Here is an 18,070-nt window from a genome sequence, read left to right on the forward strand (position 1 = left end):
CAAAGAATTCTTAAAATTCAACAGTAGGAAAACAAACAACCCAAATAAAAAATGGGCCAAAGACTTTAATAGACACCTCACCAAAGAAGTCATACAGATGGCAAGTAAGAATATGAAAAGATGCTCCACATCATATGTCATTAAGAAATTGCCAATTAGAATAGTAAGATACCACTACACAAATATTAGAATGGCCAAGATCTGGAATGGTAACTACCAAATGATGGTGAGGACGGGGAGCAACAGGGATTCTCATTCATTGCTGGTGGGAATGAAAAATGATACAGCCTCTTTGGAAGGCAGTTTGGCAATTTCTTACAAAATTAAACACATTCTCACCATATGATCTAGCAATTGTGCTTCTTAGCATGTACCTAAAGGAGTTGGTGACTTATGTCACACAAAAACCTGAAAATGGATATTTACAGTTGTTTTTTATAATTGTGAAAACTTGGAAGCAACCCAGACCTACTTAGGTGGTGGTGTATCCAGTAGGTGTTATATCCAGATAATAGAATACTACTTGGTACTAAAAAGAAATGAGCCACAAAAATACATGGAGGAAACTTAAAAAATGCATATTACTAAGTGAAAGAAGCCAGTCTAAGAAGGCTACATGATTCCAGCTATATGGCAGTTTAGAAAAGGCGAAACTATGGAGACAATACAAGGATGGGTGATGGCCAGAGGTTAGCGAACAGGGAGGAATGAATAGGAGGCACACAGAGAATTCTTAAGGCAGTAAAATTTCTTTGTATGATACTATAAAGGTGAAGACGTGCCATTATAAATTTGTCCAGATCCATAGAATATACAACACCAAGAATGAACCCAAGTGTAAACTATGAACTTTGCATGATTAATATGTATCAGTGTAGGTTCACCAATTGTAACAAATATACCACTCTGGGGGATGTTAATAATAGGGGACTGTGCATGTGTGGTATCAAGGTATATATAGGCAATCTCTGTACCTTCCTCTCAGTTTTGCTGTGAATCTAAAATTGCTCTAAAAAATAAAGTCTTAAAAATAACAAACAAGTGACAATAACAAAAACTCCTTTTCCTAGAAGGTCAGACTTAATATTAACATTAGCACAATGAAAGACATATAGCTTTGAAAAGTACAGGTAGAATTATGCAAAATTTATATACTATTAGCTTAAAAAAGAACTTAATTCTTATTGGCCAGTATCTATTAATTTGAAAACTGCTTTTGTCTTAGAACATTTTTTAAAAGATTTTATTTATTTGAGAGCGGGGGAGAGTACAGAGGGAGAGGCAGAGGGAGAAGCAGGCTTCCCGCTGAGCAGGGAGACCAGTGCAGAACTCGATCCCAGGACCCTGGGATCATGACCTGAACCAAAGGCAGATGCTTAACCCATTGAGCCACCCAGGTGCCCCTGTCTGAGAACATTTTAAATGGACATTTTAATAAAAAAAAATGATGTTATTGAGATGGTACAAGGCAGTTTCTAGAAGACATTTACGCCTAATGTTTGCTTTAGCTTAAGTTTCTTCATTGAAAACACACACATTCAGTTTATATTTAAGTTTATTCTAAACTCACAAAAAAGTAACATGTTGCAATTGATAATACTATTCGAAGATATATAAATATGAATGTACCTGAGGTGGTATATCTCAACCAAGGCAAATCTAGAAGAAGTTTGGTTTCTTGAATTCATTATCTCTATAAAGATCTCCAGATATTGATTTTCTATGTTTTCCTTACAATTTAAAAAATATTATTTTCTTAAATTTTGAATAGGTTATATGTTTATATCATTAAAAAATCATCAATAATTTAAAAAGTATACAACAAAAAATCTTCTTTCCTTTCGTTGACCCAGTACACTTCTTATGTATCCTTCTAGAGAGCTTCTCTACAGCACATAAGAATAAATATTCCCTGGGGCGCCTGGGTGGCTCAGTCGTTAAGCGTCTGCTTTCAGCTTAGGTCATGATCCCAGGGTCCTGGGATGGAGCCCCACATCAGGCTCCTGGCTCAGCAGGGAGCCTGCTTCTCCCTCTCCCTCTGCCTCTCCCCCTGCTCATGCTCTCTCTCTCTCTCTCTGTATCTCTGTGTCTCAAATGAATAAATAACATCTTTATAAAAAAATAACAAAGAATAAATATTCCCTTATTACCATTTTTACACAAAAGGAACATGCTCTGCCTAACGATATGCACCTTGCCTTTTTTTAAAGGTTTGTTTATTGTTATAATAATATCTCTTGGAGACCTTATCGCTCCAGCATATAGAGCATCTTCATTCTTTTTTACGGATGCCTAGAGTTCTTTATGTGGATATATAGTTATGTTACTGTAGGTGTGCTGACAACACTGACTCCATCTTTGGGCCTCCGTCGTGTATGCTCTGGCCCACAGGTGGTACCAGTTTAGATAACAACCCTGTGACCTCACTGCCATGCCCCTCCGTCTATAAAAGCTGTGGGTTGAGGTCCAGGCTTTGCAGGAAATATGGGGGCAGAAAATAGAGGTGGAGAATGGCCAAGGACTACCTGGATCATCTGCCCGCCCACCCACCCACCCACTGGATCCTCTCTGTGAGTAAGTTACTCTAGATAAAGCTGTATAAATGGTATGGAGTGGCTTGCTTCGTTTTTCAGTATTAAAGGATACATTAGTGACCCTTCTCTACCTTCTAACATTAATGAGTCCCCTATTGACTGACACGTGTTTATATTCTTGATTTTACAGATAGTGCCACAATAAATACCTTTGCACATGTGTGGTTTTTCAAATATTCGAGTATTTAGAATGGGAGTTTTGCCAAACTAATGGGTGGAAATGGTTATCTCAGTGAGTTAATTTGCATTTATTTTATTATCATTGAGTTTAAGAGCTAGTTGTACTTTCTGTCTTATGAACTATCTGTTCATATCCCTTGTCTATTTGTTTCTTAGTTGGGTTTCAAACTTTCCTTAATGGTTTTTATTTTATATATTAGGAAAGTCATCTTTTAAAATGTAATAAATATCTTTTGACTAATGCACAATAACATAGAGTCAAATTTTAATCAATTAATTTTATGTGAGGTTATTTTATTTTACCTGTGGTTATATTACTGAGGTTACATTGTACTAAGTGGCTTAGGATCACAAATATAAAATGTAGTGTGCCTTTCTTCTTGACCTCATAATTTACTAAGGATGATAAACATATCTAAAAATAACTTGGATACAAGATGGGTGTGGGTAAGAGAGAAATTAATCCTGACTAGGGAACCAGAGAACACTTGTACTGGTAAAGGTGGGTGGGGGAGGGTAGATTTTGCAAAGCAGGCTTAAAGGAGGAAAGATTTTAAGTGACCCGTGAATTTGGGGTCTTTTGGGGGTCTTGTGAGCACAAAGTGCCAGAGAACAGGTCTTGGGGTGATGGTCTGTGGCATGAAAGACATCTTGATAAGCAGACTCAGAGTTTTTGAACTTTAAAGGATCATAATTCTCATTAAAATCATTTTACAATGAGGAAATTGAGGCAAGAGAAATTAATGGATTCTCTTAATGTCTGAGTTGTCAGAGACCGTGCAGCAAATCAAACTATGGATTCCTGTCCCATGGTTTTCCATTACTTACACTCCCTCTAGAAGACAGTGGTCAAACTGAAGAAGGCTCTGAATGCCAGCGAAGGAATATGGAAAGGACTTGGGATGATTAGATTTGTAGTTAGGATAAATTAGAGGGAAGAGGGGTTAATGTAGGAATCAGTTAGGTGAAATCTGGGTAATCATAAGAAAAGCCAACCTCAATTCCATTTTGAGGCCTTACAAAGCCTTGGGTAGGTAACATGTTTGTTAGAATGCTTTTTTTTTTTTAAATTTTATTATGTTATGTTAATCACCATACATTATATCATTAGTTTTTGATGTAGTGTTCCATGATTCATTGTTTGAGTATAACACCCAGTGCTCCATTCAATACGTGCCCTCTTTAATACCCATCACCAGGCTAACCCATCCCCCCACCCCTCTCCCCTCTAGAACCCTCAGTTTGTTTCTCAGAGTCCATAGTCTCTCATGGTTCGTCTCCCCCTCCGATTTCCCCCTTCATTTCTCCCTTCCTACTATCTTCTTTTTTTTTTTTTTAACATATAATGTATTATTTGTTTCAGAGGTACAGGTCTGTGATTCAACAGTCTTACACAATTCACAGTGCTCACCATAGCACATACCCTCCCCAATGTCTATCACCCAGCCACCCTATCCCTCCCACCCCCCACCACTCCAGCAACCCTCAGTTTGTTTCCTGAGATTAAGAATTCCTCATATCAGTGAGAACATATGATACATGTCTTTCTCTGATTATTTCGCACAGCATAATACCCTCCATTTCCATCCACGTCGTTGCGAATGGCAAGATTTCATTCCTTTTGGTGGCTGCATAATACTCCATTGTATATATACACTACATCTTTTTACACTTCTGGTTTGAGGAACTGTATGGGCACGCAGGAAAATATAAGTGTGTATGCCTGTATTTGCTGTGTGGGGTCATTGGCATGAATACAGAATCCAGACTGCCTATTTAATAGGAAGGTCCAGCTTTGCCCTCTTGAGTCACCCTGGCCATGTCACATATATTGCCTTCACTCTTAGGACACTCATCCAAAAGGTTACTCTTCCCGATGGTGCCTTAGGAAGGAAATAGCAATCTAAAGCAAATGAGTACTTCATGCGGGCATAGAGTTAACACATGTAATTTAATACTGAAACTAAACTCATTGCTATGGGCTTCATTCGATATCAGCACATAAGTACAATCTTTCATATTTTATCACTTTTTTCTCCATCAACAGCTGAATGTTTCAAGTTCATCTTTTGTATAAGCAATCAATTCTCAGGAAAACTGGCTGTCAAGCCTAGAGCTTGAAGGAAATAAAAAGAGAAGAATATCAATAAGCTTCCTGCTGCTTTGTCCTTTATAAATGGTCAGATTTATGCCTTGTACGCCTGCTACCTATTTTCTGAAGCTAAGCAGTTAGCTTCTAGAGGGGAAAAAAGCCCATGAACTATCCACCTTAAAGATCTTGACATTTACCTCTGGGACTAGTTAATTAACTTTTTGGGTTTTCTCATTTAAATTAAAGACCAATTAGAATAAAGGGGAATAATTACACTCAATGGCATTATATTTCTGATTTTATTATTGCTTTAGTCTTGCTTGATGTGGTTGGCTTGAAGTCTAACAGCCAGAGAAAACAGGATTCACAGTTGACAGGATAGAGTGACCAGAAGAAACATAATTACTTCATAATTGGGTTTCTATATTCACCACTAATTACCATGCACCAGAATTGTTCAGTTTAAAAGTAAGGAAAATAATGTCCATAGTTGGGAGCTTTTCAATGAAATACATATGTAATTTTCTAACAATAGGAGCTCAGTGGTGATTCCAGCCACAGAGAATTTAGTGATAATTAAAATAACCTTATATTACAATCAAACAATTACCTTTGGGAACTGATGTAAACCCATAATCCATTTCATTTTTGTCACAGTCATGCTCTAAGTAAACAGTTTTCGGATGGTACCAAGAAATTTACTCTCATTGAGAGCTCAAAATTTTGAGGCTTTTCAAGAGCATTTGGTTTAGTCAGCACCTAATCTGAAAGTAAATGGAATCCTTTCAAATTCGAAGTTTTGATAAGCTTGCAAATGGGAACTCCACTAAGCTATTGATTTCTCAGTAAATTGAATAAAGGGAAAACAAGAGATGTTGTGACTGCATTGTCTTCATCCAGACCTATTAGGCATTTAGTACTAAATCAGATTTTTCCATAGCAGCTGCTTACTTAGTGGATCAATCATTGAAAAAAGTTACAGAAATATGCATCATAATAAGTTGAAAGTTCAAAGAAAATATGATCTTTGAGAGCTTTAGAAAATCAAATACACCTTTCGCAAATATTCATATTTACTAAGAAAATTATATACTACTCTAAAAAGGTAGGTTCTATGTAGGAAGAACAATGAAAGCCATATGATTACTTCTCTTCAGTTCTCTATTATGTGCCCCATTTGCTTAAAATCTATCTCACCTTGAATAAGTTGCTTTAATTTTCCAAGTCTGAATCCATCTTTATGCATAACAGGAGAATAATACTGCTTATGTATAGAGGTAAACCCAGGCCAGAATGGATGGTTCAGAAGAGCAGATTCTGTGTTTGCACTGGAATGTGAGTTAAAGGGGTCCAGTATTGCACCCCAATAATGCAGAAGGAAGCCTTCTCTTGGAGTCCTTCATGTCAATATTATGGTTCATTTATTATCTTTACCACTTTGGAGTTAGACGGCAGGTTAGTTTTCTTCTCAGCTTCATCTAGACTAAAAAGTTTGATTTTTTTTACAGTTATTTTGAATGCAAGAATAATTACTTCTCTATGCAGAAACTGGCATACTACAGCCAGGGAGTCATATACGGTGTGAGTCTTTTATATATTTAAAGCATTGCAAACAAGATAAACAAAAAACAGTGTATGTGGTCAAGACTGTGTAGGCAGGCAAACTCTAAAATATATACTATCTAGCACTTCACAAATGAAGTTTGTTAACCCCTGCTCTAAGGGCTTATTCTAACTTTCTAGGATCCTTATGAGAAATACTAAATGTATTTTTTATTCTTTATCATTTCAAGCCTCTGTGGTAAAGTACTTTCCTCTCTTCTAAACTGACAGTATTTGCATTCGGGGTTATAGCCACCCATGTCAAGATGCTGTGTTTGTTTTATCCGTTCATTGCACATCAAATGTTTTAAGACTTAGGACACTCATCATACTGTATTTTGTAGTTTAAAGCTATTAGATTTATATGTGGATCTCTTCTTCGGATGCTCAACATGAGAATCAGTCAACTCCTAGAGTGGCAGTTTGGCCAAGGGTAAAAAAGTGCATGATGTCAGGGAGTCTGATTTGAATTTGAGCTTTACCACTCATCCAATGTGTGACCTTGGCCAGTGTAGCCAAGTTCTCTGCTGTAGACTAGCTACACAGTCCAATAGCACCTTCTAGAATTGTCTGACTTTTTTTTTCTTTTTTTTATTATTATTATGTTATGTTAATCCCCATACATTACATCATTCGTTTTTGATGTAGTGTTCCATGATTCATTGTTTGTGTATAACACGCAGTGCACCATGCAGAATGTGCCCTCGTTAATACCCATCACCAGAATGAGAAATCATAATTGAAAGCATCTTGCTCAGTTTTGAATGCATAGACTCCCAAAAAATATTAGTGGACTTAGAATTTGAGTCAGAACAATGAATGAACATTCATGGATTTAACTCCATGTTGGACCACAAAATAATACCCACAGTTTCTTACACAGTAAGAATAAATTCATTATTTTTTTATTTGGTTAAACTTTATCATTTTCCTTATAGTCTGAATTTATTAGACATGACAAATTTTGTGACATATGCAGTTGTCTACATTCTTTCCGCACTAGGAGAATCTCTACCTTAAAATGTCATTTAATATGTAAATGAGTTTTATTATCAGGCACATTATTTTAGACTGAGAAACAACCTTATGAAGTGAGTATTTAATGGGACGTGTCAGTGAGTACTTGAGCAACTATAATGTGTGATGTGGCGTTACTGAGTGCCTTCAGGGAGATCTATTTCTTCCCACACATATATTTATTTTTTAACATGGCTTCATTTGGAAGCATGCTGAATAGCATGGTAGCAGCAATTGCTAGTGGCTTTCCAATATCTATTTTCTCTTTCTTTTTAGTAACAGAACCCTTATTTTTACTGTTGGATATTGGTACCCAGGAAAAGACTACTACAGTTCCTTACCTTACTTGCAACTACATTTGATTGTGGTTGCAGAAAGTTGTATGGTAACTGATGCAGGAAAGATGTTAGGGTTTGAAGCCAACAGGCAAGAAAGAATTCTTGAGATGTCTTTGGTGCAAAAAGGTGGTTTTATTAAAGCACAGGGACAGGACCCGTGGGCAGAAAGAGCTGCACCCGGGTCCTGAGGAGCGGCCCGTTATATACTTTCAAGTTGGGAGGGGATTAGGGATAGCCTAAGTCTGTAAGGAATTTTGGAAGCAAGGTTTCCAGGACCTTGAGGGGGCTAGCTATTGTTAGGAAAAGGTCATTTATTACTGTCTCATAAAACTTTAGTAATGAGACCCTTCAGATGTATATCAGTGGGTCTTATGCTTGGGGGATGATTGCCAACATTTATCTTGGTGGGGGGTGGAGATAAAGGAAGTTTCCAAAGCAATTTTTATATGTTAAAGTAGACTTACAGGATCATGGGGGTGGGGCTAAGATTGCCTTTTGCCCTTAGCAAGGTATTAACATCGAGACAGCTGAGTTCCTAGAGGAATGTCACTCTGCCTGTTTTAAGGACTTGTCAATGGGCTGTAGATAGAAAGAGAATTTAAAAATTTTTCTTCTTCCTTTGTTTCCTACATCAGTAACTTCTACATAATCTCCTACAAGAGAATGGCTGTATCTTCTCTCTTTCTTCCATTTTGCTGCCTAGAATGAAAATATAGGTGGCTGGAGCTCTAGCAGGTATGTTGAAACTTGAGGAGGAGGATTACCCAACAGAGTAGGGAAGGCAGAGAACTGCAAGGTGCCTGGGTTTCTGATGTTTTTTGAAAGTCTTTAAAATCTGTATTGTCTTCCTCCGGACTTACTTTATGTGAGATGAAAAACAACTTATATCTTGTTTTATTTTTTTTAAAGATTTTATTTATTTATTTGACCAAGAAAGACACAGCGAGAGAGGGAACACAAGCAGGGGGAGTGGGAGAGGGTGAAGCAGGCTTCCCACCGAGCAGGGAGCCCGATGTGGGGCTCGATCCCAGGACCCTGGGACCATGACCTAAGCTGAAGGCAGACGCTTGACCATCTGAGCCACCCAGGCGCCCCTATATCTTGTTTTAGTTAGTTACCATAGATGGTAAAATCTAGTTCTATCTAGTATAGCTATCAACAAATTTAATTCATTCATAGTAAAAGTGAAACATCAACGTATTTAAAAAGGGGGAGCATATTGATGCTATAGCAAGGATCATGAAAATGTATTTAAATTTGCATCTTGACATTGTCTTTAAATCCATCATTCATACCACTAATTATGTGTGTGTGAGTGTGTGTATATAATGACTAGGATACAAAAAACTTCTCTAGACCACTGTATTAAGTAACTTGATGTTCCAGTGTTGTACTTGTTCTTGGACAGAACTGATCAGCTAGTCAGAGATCTTATGTCCATGAAGCAAGAATAAATATTATCCAGGTACATTTCTTTAGCACAAATCAACTTTATTATAGAAAGAGTTAAGAAATTCTGTCAAAAATGTGTGGGTTATATTATTCTGAAAAAAAGTTATATTTTCTACTTCATTTGCATTTTGTTCCTTCATTTACAACAATGCTTGGCAGGTGGTTCTAATTCATTAATTGCTACCAATGGATACTGCTATTTATTTGTGACTAAAACTACTATTTAACAATCACAGAGGGTGTCTTCTACAAATTATATAGTACAGTTGTGCCTCTGCAAATAAAACACACTGACCATATCATTATTTTAAATATTTGTTATCTATGAATTTTCACAACCAGGCATTGTGGCAAGATGTTAGATCCATATGTGAAATAAGAAAAAATACACATGTATAATAATGCCCAGCAAATTTTTTTTGCATTTTTGTTAGGAATAATGGATTCAAAGATGAAGTACAAATTACTTATAAAATATTAAAATAACCAACTGCCTTGTAATTAACTCAAAGTATAAACATTAGTCTCCTAAAATAGTAAGCAACTCTTCTTTAAGTATCAGAAAACTGCAGCATAGTAAGACTTAAAATCACACTAGAAGTAGGAAGAGAATTCATATTTCTTCATTTCCAAACTAGTGCTCCCTTGGATATGCTATACGAAGTTTTAGAAATGATGAATTATTGATGGATGTCACACTGTTGTTGACTCTTCTGAGCAAGAGATTTAAAATTCAATTCTAGCTTGTATGAAAGCTTTGGAATTAATTGTAGACACCTGCCAATTCCTTTGCTCTGTCCTTTACCTGAGGAGATTATCACTAAACCTCTGCCATTCCTGTTATCACATTCTGCCCCCAGCAGGGTTCCACTGCTCACTCATCAGAGCAGACCTGTAATCCCCCTACAGCTCAGAGGCTGAAAATGATACGGAATCAAATCACACTCAGGGAAATGGGAACCCTGAATTTTAATGAAACGACTAGTTGTGGTATTTTAAATTCTCTGCTTCATTAAGAAAAACCTTGCACTTGCAGCTACTATCCTAAAGCCTATAAATATTGTAAAATACCAAATGCTTCTCAAAAATATCAATACTACTTACTAAATAAATTATTTACAAAGTAACCAATGATATTTAGCTACAGAACATGGAAAGAGAGGGAAGCTACTGGACAAAAGTAAGCCACACTGGAAATATTCTGGTCGGTTGATTTGGGACAAACTCCTAGAAAAGCACTAAGGAGGTAATTTTATAAAGAGGAATGATGATCTGGATGTTTGTTGCTACCAGTCAAGTCTTCTAGAATAAAGTCACATGATAGATGGGTGTCCAATGGGAGATTGTAACTATAGAGGGGGAGGGGCAGAAGGCCAAGTGTTGGTTCTTTCTTTCTTTTTTTTTTTTTTTATTTATTCATTTGAGATACAGAGATACAGAGAGAGTGAGAGAAAGCATGAGCAGGGAGAGAGGCAGAGGGAGAGGGACAAACAGGCTCCTTGCTGAGCCAGGAGCCTGATGCGGGGCTCGATCCCAGGACCCTGGGATCATGACCTGAGCTGAAGGCAGACGCTTAACCATCTGAGCCACCCAGGTGCCCCGTGTTGGTTCTTTCTTTACAGCATCCCCCCTCCCCACAACTTCATGTCAAGAAGGGACTTCTTTTGTCACTATTTCTGTGTTTCTAGGCAATATATTTTCTTTTCTCAATGAGAAAACTGCATTAGCTGCTTTGTTATCAGATGGTCAGAATTGTTAACCGCTTATTTCTATACGCTGAGTACTTAAGGTAAAGTGGTTGTGTGGGTTATTGATTAGTGAAAGAAAAAGATAAAATGAGCTAACTGAGTGATATTTGGGAAGTCTGCTGGCATCTGACTCCATGCAGTGGTATGAAAGGCCAAAAGCTGGTAAGAGCTCACAAGTAAATAGAAGTTCAGGAATAATAATTTGACATACATGATATCAATGGGTGGAAGAAAAACAAAAGGATTAATCCAAGAGGAAAAGTAATGTTATCGTTACGTATTTATCATGCACAGATACTTCATAGGGGGAACTGTGCCATAGAACACCTGTACAATCCATAGTTATTTGAAGTGTGTCTTTGTGCGTTCACACCAGTCTTAGGAAGAGAGGAGGAGCCTACTGTCAGAGGGGGAATATGAGCCTGGTTTTGTGACAGGGTTCCAGAAAGGTGTTAATGCCTTCTGGAAAGATGGAGAAGGTCAGAATGGAAAGTGTTTCTTCAGAGAGAAAGGGGAGAACCACGAAAGTAATTGAGTGACAACCCCGCCCCTCCACTCCCCTACTCCCTCACCCCCTCCACCCTGGTCTACAGAAATTCTTGAAGCTGTGACCTCAGGGTACCAAGGAAGCAAAACTCAGAGTTGGGAGCAGCCAGTGTAAGGCTCAGGATGTTTAGAAGGAGAATTACTGGCCAAAAAGTCTGGACACCTGAGAGAATGAGGATGATGGCATTGAATGCAGGTTGCATAGAATAAAGCCTGGCCCCAGCATTCAAATATTTCAGAGTTGAAGGCGGTTTCTGGTTTTCTGGGCCATTCACATAACTAATACTTGTTGCATCTTTAGATTTCTCCAGTTAAGTGTTCTAATGCATAGAAGTGCCAACTACCCACTGTTACACCTCTTTGGAAATTTCTTGGTGGGGAGGGTCTCCAAATTCAGTGAAGCACCCGACTTTCCAGCACAAAACTCAGACTCTTGAGCAATTTCTTTTTTTTTTTTAATATTTTATTTATTTGACAGAGAGAGAGACACAGCGAGAGAGGGAACACAAGCAGGGGGAGTGGGAGAGGGAGAAGCAGGCTTCCCGCAGAGCAGGGAGCCCGATGCGGGGCTCGATCCCAGGACCCTGGGATCACGTCCTGAGCCGAAGGCAGACGCTTAATGAGTGAGCCACCCAGGCGCTCCGTTGAGCAATTTCAACACAATTGTTTCTATCATTAGGTATGAATAACTCTTACTCCTGAGGAAATGGCAACAGGGTCTCCATTTGTGGTGGTTTTAAAAAAAATGGTCTTGAAATTCTCAGATTGAGAGGTGGGGGTTGTGTCTCTCCTTTTGATCCTGGGCTCTGTAGCAAACAGAATGTGGCATAGGTGACACTGTGCCGATTTCAGTCTCCAAGATTAAGAACCTGGCAGCTCCCACTACCTGTCTCTTGGGCTAGTGGCTCTTCACACCCAGTCACAACCCTGTGAAGAAGCCAGCCAGTCACAGGGGAGAGGCCATGTGTACACATTCTAACCAACAACCCCAGTGGAAGTCCTGGCCAAGAGCCAGCATCAACCCCCAGACCTGTGAGTGGATGAGACGTCAGACAGTCTCAACCCCCAGCCCTTGAGTCACTCCAGCCTTGCAGCCAGAGAGCTCCAGAGAGCCAGCAGCAGCTCTGTCCAAGCTGCAGATTCATGAAGAGCATAAATAATTGTTTTGGTCCAAGAGGTTTGCGGTGCTTTGTTCCACAGCAACAAATAATCAGAACCACTAACTATCCCAGATTCTTAGTAGCTACAGAAATCTATCTAGGGGTATCTCTCACCTTGTGGATATTGGATTTTTCTGAGAGAGAAGTTTTGCTCTGTGCCTTTCAGGATACAAGCTGGGAGACACTGTAGATTTCTTTTTAGATTAAAGTCCAGGTTTGGCTAATGGGAACATTTTGTGAATCAACATGCTTAATATAAAATGAGAGCAAAATTATGTAAAATGTTTTCCTGCAGCATTGAGCTGGTCTACGAGGAAATCAAAGGATTTTTTAGAGTCTAGATTTTCAACCATCCAAAAGCATCTATCTCCTTTCTCAGAGAGAACACTTATCCTCTCTCATCGGCTCCCTTCATACCCACCTTGGTCTATTGCTTGGATCGTTGTGTTAGACAGACTGCCACTTTAATATTGTTTTCTTCAAGCACCACCACCATATTTTCTCTATCCTTCTTTATGTCCCACCTCTGAAAAGTATGCTTGACTTGCAAGCATGCAGAGTCATCTGCTTTGTTAGCTTCCAAATAGGACTCATTTCTGGCTTGATGTCAAAGTTGATTGGCTAAAATTGTGAATTTAGTAAAGATTGCACATTATCAGGAAGATTTGGGGCTTACCTGGGCATCTGGCACACTAGAATATCAGGTATTTATTTGGATTTAAGTATTCACTATCCAGCTTTTACGTATTTACTTACTTCATTTTCTTCTTTATTTGTGGTTTTCCTGGACTTATAGGAACCGAAGAAATTAAAATGCGGGCCTAATTAATGGAAGCAGATTAAACTACCAAGGTATATAATTTGTAATACGTTCAAAGCTCTTTTGTGCACAAAGTTCTGAAAAATTAAGGAGAACTAGTATACATTTCAGTTTTCAGCTAAATACTTATTGTATTGGGAGGAAAAGTTGAATATGTGATTCCACGCTGAACTATTTTCATTCTTGGTTTTATGTTTTCAGATGTTTGTAACATTACTTAATATAAAAATGTATTGATTTAAGTAAATTATGTAAATAATTTGCATGCTATATTCTTTTTGAAAATTTGTTTTCTTTTTAAAAAGAATTATAAGAATGCATATTGTAAAAAGTCCAAGCAATACATAAAAGTATGATTTGAACAGAGAAAACCTTCCCTATGAAATCTTTTCTAATTTATCTTTCCTATTCCCACCTGGTGCCCCAACACACCCACCAAATTAGGTCTTTACTGTGGGAAAATTCACAAATCCTTTTTACATCACCCCCCGTTGACATTCACTAACAATATAAACATGACAAACCATTAGAATCAATTTGAAAAAGTTTATTTTAGAATGACATACTTTGTAAGCCATAAAGTTGACTGTCATGTCTGGAGATGAAACTGAATCTTGTCTCTTTCCTAATCTAAATGTCAACAGATGAACTTTTCAGACTTGTTTTGCAGTAAGCATGAGAATATTTTAAAGTATGTTATGCTTTTACATTCATTATCTTAAATTGTCTAAGGAATTTATTTCAAAGAAATGAGCACTGTCACTTTATATGATAAATTGGGGGCTCAAAAAGTTAAGCAAATCTTCCACACATATAAATAAAAAGCAGAAATGCAGTAACCCAGAGCTTCATTGCTCTCCCAAGTCTGCATTGCTGAGCTGACAGCAATTAAGTAGAAGTTATCATTGGAGAATTCAGGTAACTGCCATATAAATAACATTGCTCCCATTCTGTCTGTTGTCATTTAATGCTGTTTGTTATTCATAGAGGAAAACCTGTCCCCTATTGAACTCTTTCCCAAAGAGATGAGACAAATTGAAGGAACACCTACATTCACATTTTGTCACAAAAAAACTTCTGTTGTAATTTAACCCATGGACTTATTTTTCAGGATTTCACAGAGGTGGTATAAAAAAAAAAAAATACCAGGATGACATTTTTATCACAAGTGAAACTTGTGATAATCTTAGCAAAAATTAGAGCCTCTTTTCAGGGAACGGTAGCCTTATGCCAGTTAAGAGTGTAATGCCATCTGGCAGAGGAAAACACTTGATCACAGTGTATTGTGCTTTTTCATTCAGCAAACTTTTATTGAGTACCTATTATGTGTCAGACACTGTTATAGGCAGTGAGGATACAGCAAAGAACAAAGTATTTAGTCTTAGCTCTGATGGAGCTTAGATCTCAGTGAAGGGAAGCAACAGACAACCAAGTGACAAACATGATAGTTATAGTTGGTAAGTTAATTATGGAGCTGAGTAAATATAGATAGTCAACAAATAGAATAATGAAATAAGGAGAGGGGAACTTGAATGCAGATAGATTGGGGAAGGCCTCTTTGGAGGTGAGAACAGAAAAATGTCCTGGAGGAGGGTAAGATTCAGCTCTGAAAAGTATAGTGGGGAACACTGAAGCAGAGCTAATCCAGGTCTGATATTGGACAAATGAATGTTTCATAATCATCACAGAGTCCACATGCTTAAATTTGAACACATTTTTTTCTTTCTATTTTTCAGAAATTAGTTTTCCTTATCAACTCTCTCATTTTATGTCACTGATCCTATAATTCATTTATTGTGAGCAGAAAGAGCTGATTGATATATCTGGCGGCTAAACTGCCCTCTCTTACTGGTTGGTTCAGGGGTAAGTTTTGGTTTTTGAGCATTAATGTTCCCTAGTAAAAAAGCAGGAAAGAACTACAGAGAAAATCGACGGGAGGATAGAGATCTGGCTACTGTTAAAGAAGGAACAAATCAGGTTGAGACTCAAGAGAAAAATAATCTAAATCAGAGAAAGAATCAGGATGTCGAAAGGAGATTATCTAGGTTATTAACAGACAAAGACCATGCAATAAAATAGTCTAGAATAATGTTAGATCCACAAGACAAGTTATCATCTATCTCATTTCTAGTTCTATTTACATGTACTGTGTGAAATAATTATTGAATTTATATACAAATGAAATTGTCCATTAAGAAACCTGTAGACATGGTGTTGATTTAAGTTTTCCCCCTTTCTTCTCACAAATAATCTTTTACTGTCTCTTTCCAGAATTACAATGCAGCACTGTCCCTTCCAGGGAGGCTTCATAGGCCACCATGTTGGGCTAAATATTTCCCATCCGAGCTCTCACAGTTCTCTGCACAAAGCTCTTTCCTGATCCTTTACCAAAGCAGATCAAGAGGAGACTATAGGCACTTCAAAGACAAGGCCAGAGTTTTATCATTCATTGTGTGCACGCTGTGCCTGATGCCTTCTTTGTAGGTGCTCAGTACATGTTAACTTGAAATGACTACTCTGACTGGACCGGCATTGCAATCACTATTTCTATGTTCTGAAGATAATTCATGTTTATTGAGACTTTTTAAAATAAGAAAACATGGGAGAATTCCTTTAAATTTACGAGTAGGGAAGGCCTATCTCAACTATGGCTCAAAATCCAGAAACCACAAAAGAAGAGATTGATGAAATGGACACCATGTACGCGCATACACGCACACGCACGCACGCACATGCTAATTTTTACATGGCAAGAAAACATCATAAGCAAAAGCAAAATACATACTAAGACCCTGGGGAAATGTTTGCATGTTACACTATAGATAAACAGACAAATTTCCCTAGTTTATGAAGCAATTCTAGAAAGTGAGAAGAAAACGACCACTGGATACAATGGAAGAAGCAAAAGGCAAGGACAGACAGCTCACAGAATGTAAAGTACAGATGGTCCTCAATGTTAGGAAAAAACTTCGAAAGAAGAACACTTACTAATAAGAGAAATATGAAATCCACACCGAAATCTCATTTCTTACTTAACACATTGCCAAAAATTCGTGAACTTTGAGAACATACTCCATTGTTGAGGTTGTGGGGAAAGGGGCCTTCTCATATATTCCTGGTAGGAATGCAAAATGGTACAAGCCCTATGGAAGGGAAACTGGCAATGTCTACTAGATCTGAAGATGTATTTACCTTTGACTCAGTCATCTCACTTCTGGAAATCTATTCCACAATTATGCCTATACATGTATGAAATCATATATTTATAAGGTTATTTATTGTGACATTACTTTTCATAGCAAAAGATCAGAACAAAACCCAACTGTTTATCAATAGAGCATCAGTTACATAAATTACAGCCTGTCCACACAATGAACAATCCACACAGGAAGGCTTCATAGACCACCATGTTGGGCTAAATATTTCTTAGGCAAACATAAGAAAGAATGAGGAGGACATCTACTGACTGATACAGGATGAGCTCCAGGATAGATTGGTAATGAAAAGATCAAGGTGCAGACCAGTGTAGAGAGGGTAAGAGAGAAAGACTAAGTATTCATACTTACTTGTGTTAAAGAATCATGGAAGGCCAAACAGGAAACTAATAAAATCATTACCTAGGATGGGGAGAGGAAAGAATGAGGAGAAAAGGCAGGGGTGGGGACAAGACTTCTCTGTGCACACTTTATTGTTTTGACTTAGGAATTGTGTAAATGTTAACTATTAAAAAATTATTTACCAAAAAAGCACTGCATTTCCAAAAAGAACAGGACTGTGACCATTAGCTATGTGTATATACATTATATTTATCTTTATTCAGAGAAGATCAAAGTTATATATGCAGAAATAAATGTCACAGTATCTGAGTGTGTAAAGAAGAGAGTTTGATGTAGCCGGGAAAGCGTAATTTTAGAACCAGAGAGATCTAGGTTCAAATTATAGCTCTACCATGTAATCAGGGATTTGATCTTGGTTTCTTCCATTCTTCATTTTTCTCTTCTATAAAATGAGGATAATAACGTCAGTGTCTAAAAGGTTTCTAAAGGCTCAAATAAAAGAAGGTACTTAAGATTCCTCGTACATCATATAGCTCATCAGTCATACAGCTAAAAGATGCAGAGTCTGGAATTTGACCAGGCTGTCTTCGTTCTAGAAGCTCTCTTCCTTGCATATATTCAGATACTGTGACAATTCTGACACTAAGATTAGTCATTCTCTTGCTTTCTGGTCATCCTAACAACTCCTTGAAAATCTAGCCAAAATCTGACTTCCAGCACGAAGACTTCTTTCATAGGGATTCTATTCCATTTATGCTTAGTACTACAAAATTTATGAGCTTTATATTTTATGTACTATATTTTTTTGTCTCTTAAGAACCATAAGATCTTTTGTACTCTTTCCCAAATTTTAAACAATAACTAAGCATGTAAAAAATGCTCAATAAATATTTGTTGACCTATTTTTCTGTATGTATGACAGAAAGCCTAAATATTAAGTAGTGAAGCCTAACCTAAGTCGAGT

The 18,070-nt window shown here is 37.5% G+C and overlaps 1 long non-coding RNA gene across 1 annotated transcript in view; it reads left to right on the forward strand.

Annotated features, from left to right (window-relative positions):
- The window catches only part of LOC144379924 (uncharacterized), a 107,226-nt gene extending 93,651 nt beyond the window's left edge, over nucleotides 1-13,575 (forward strand). Inside the window, exon 6 of the long non-coding RNA XR_013443460.1 lies at nucleotides 13,526-13,575. This is a non-coding gene — a long non-coding RNA (uncharacterized LOC144379924). The remainder of the gene's footprint in view (nucleotides 1-13,525) is intronic.
- The last annotated feature ends 4,495 nt before the right edge of the window (nucleotides 13,576-18,070 follow it).

The sequence above is a fragment of the Halichoerus grypus genome, chromosome 1 (genome assembly GCF_964656455.1).
Source record: "Halichoerus grypus chromosome 1, mHalGry1.hap1.1, whole genome shotgun sequence".
In the NCBI taxonomy this organism is placed as follows: Eukaryota; Metazoa; Chordata; class Mammalia; order Carnivora; family Phocidae; genus Halichoerus; species Halichoerus grypus.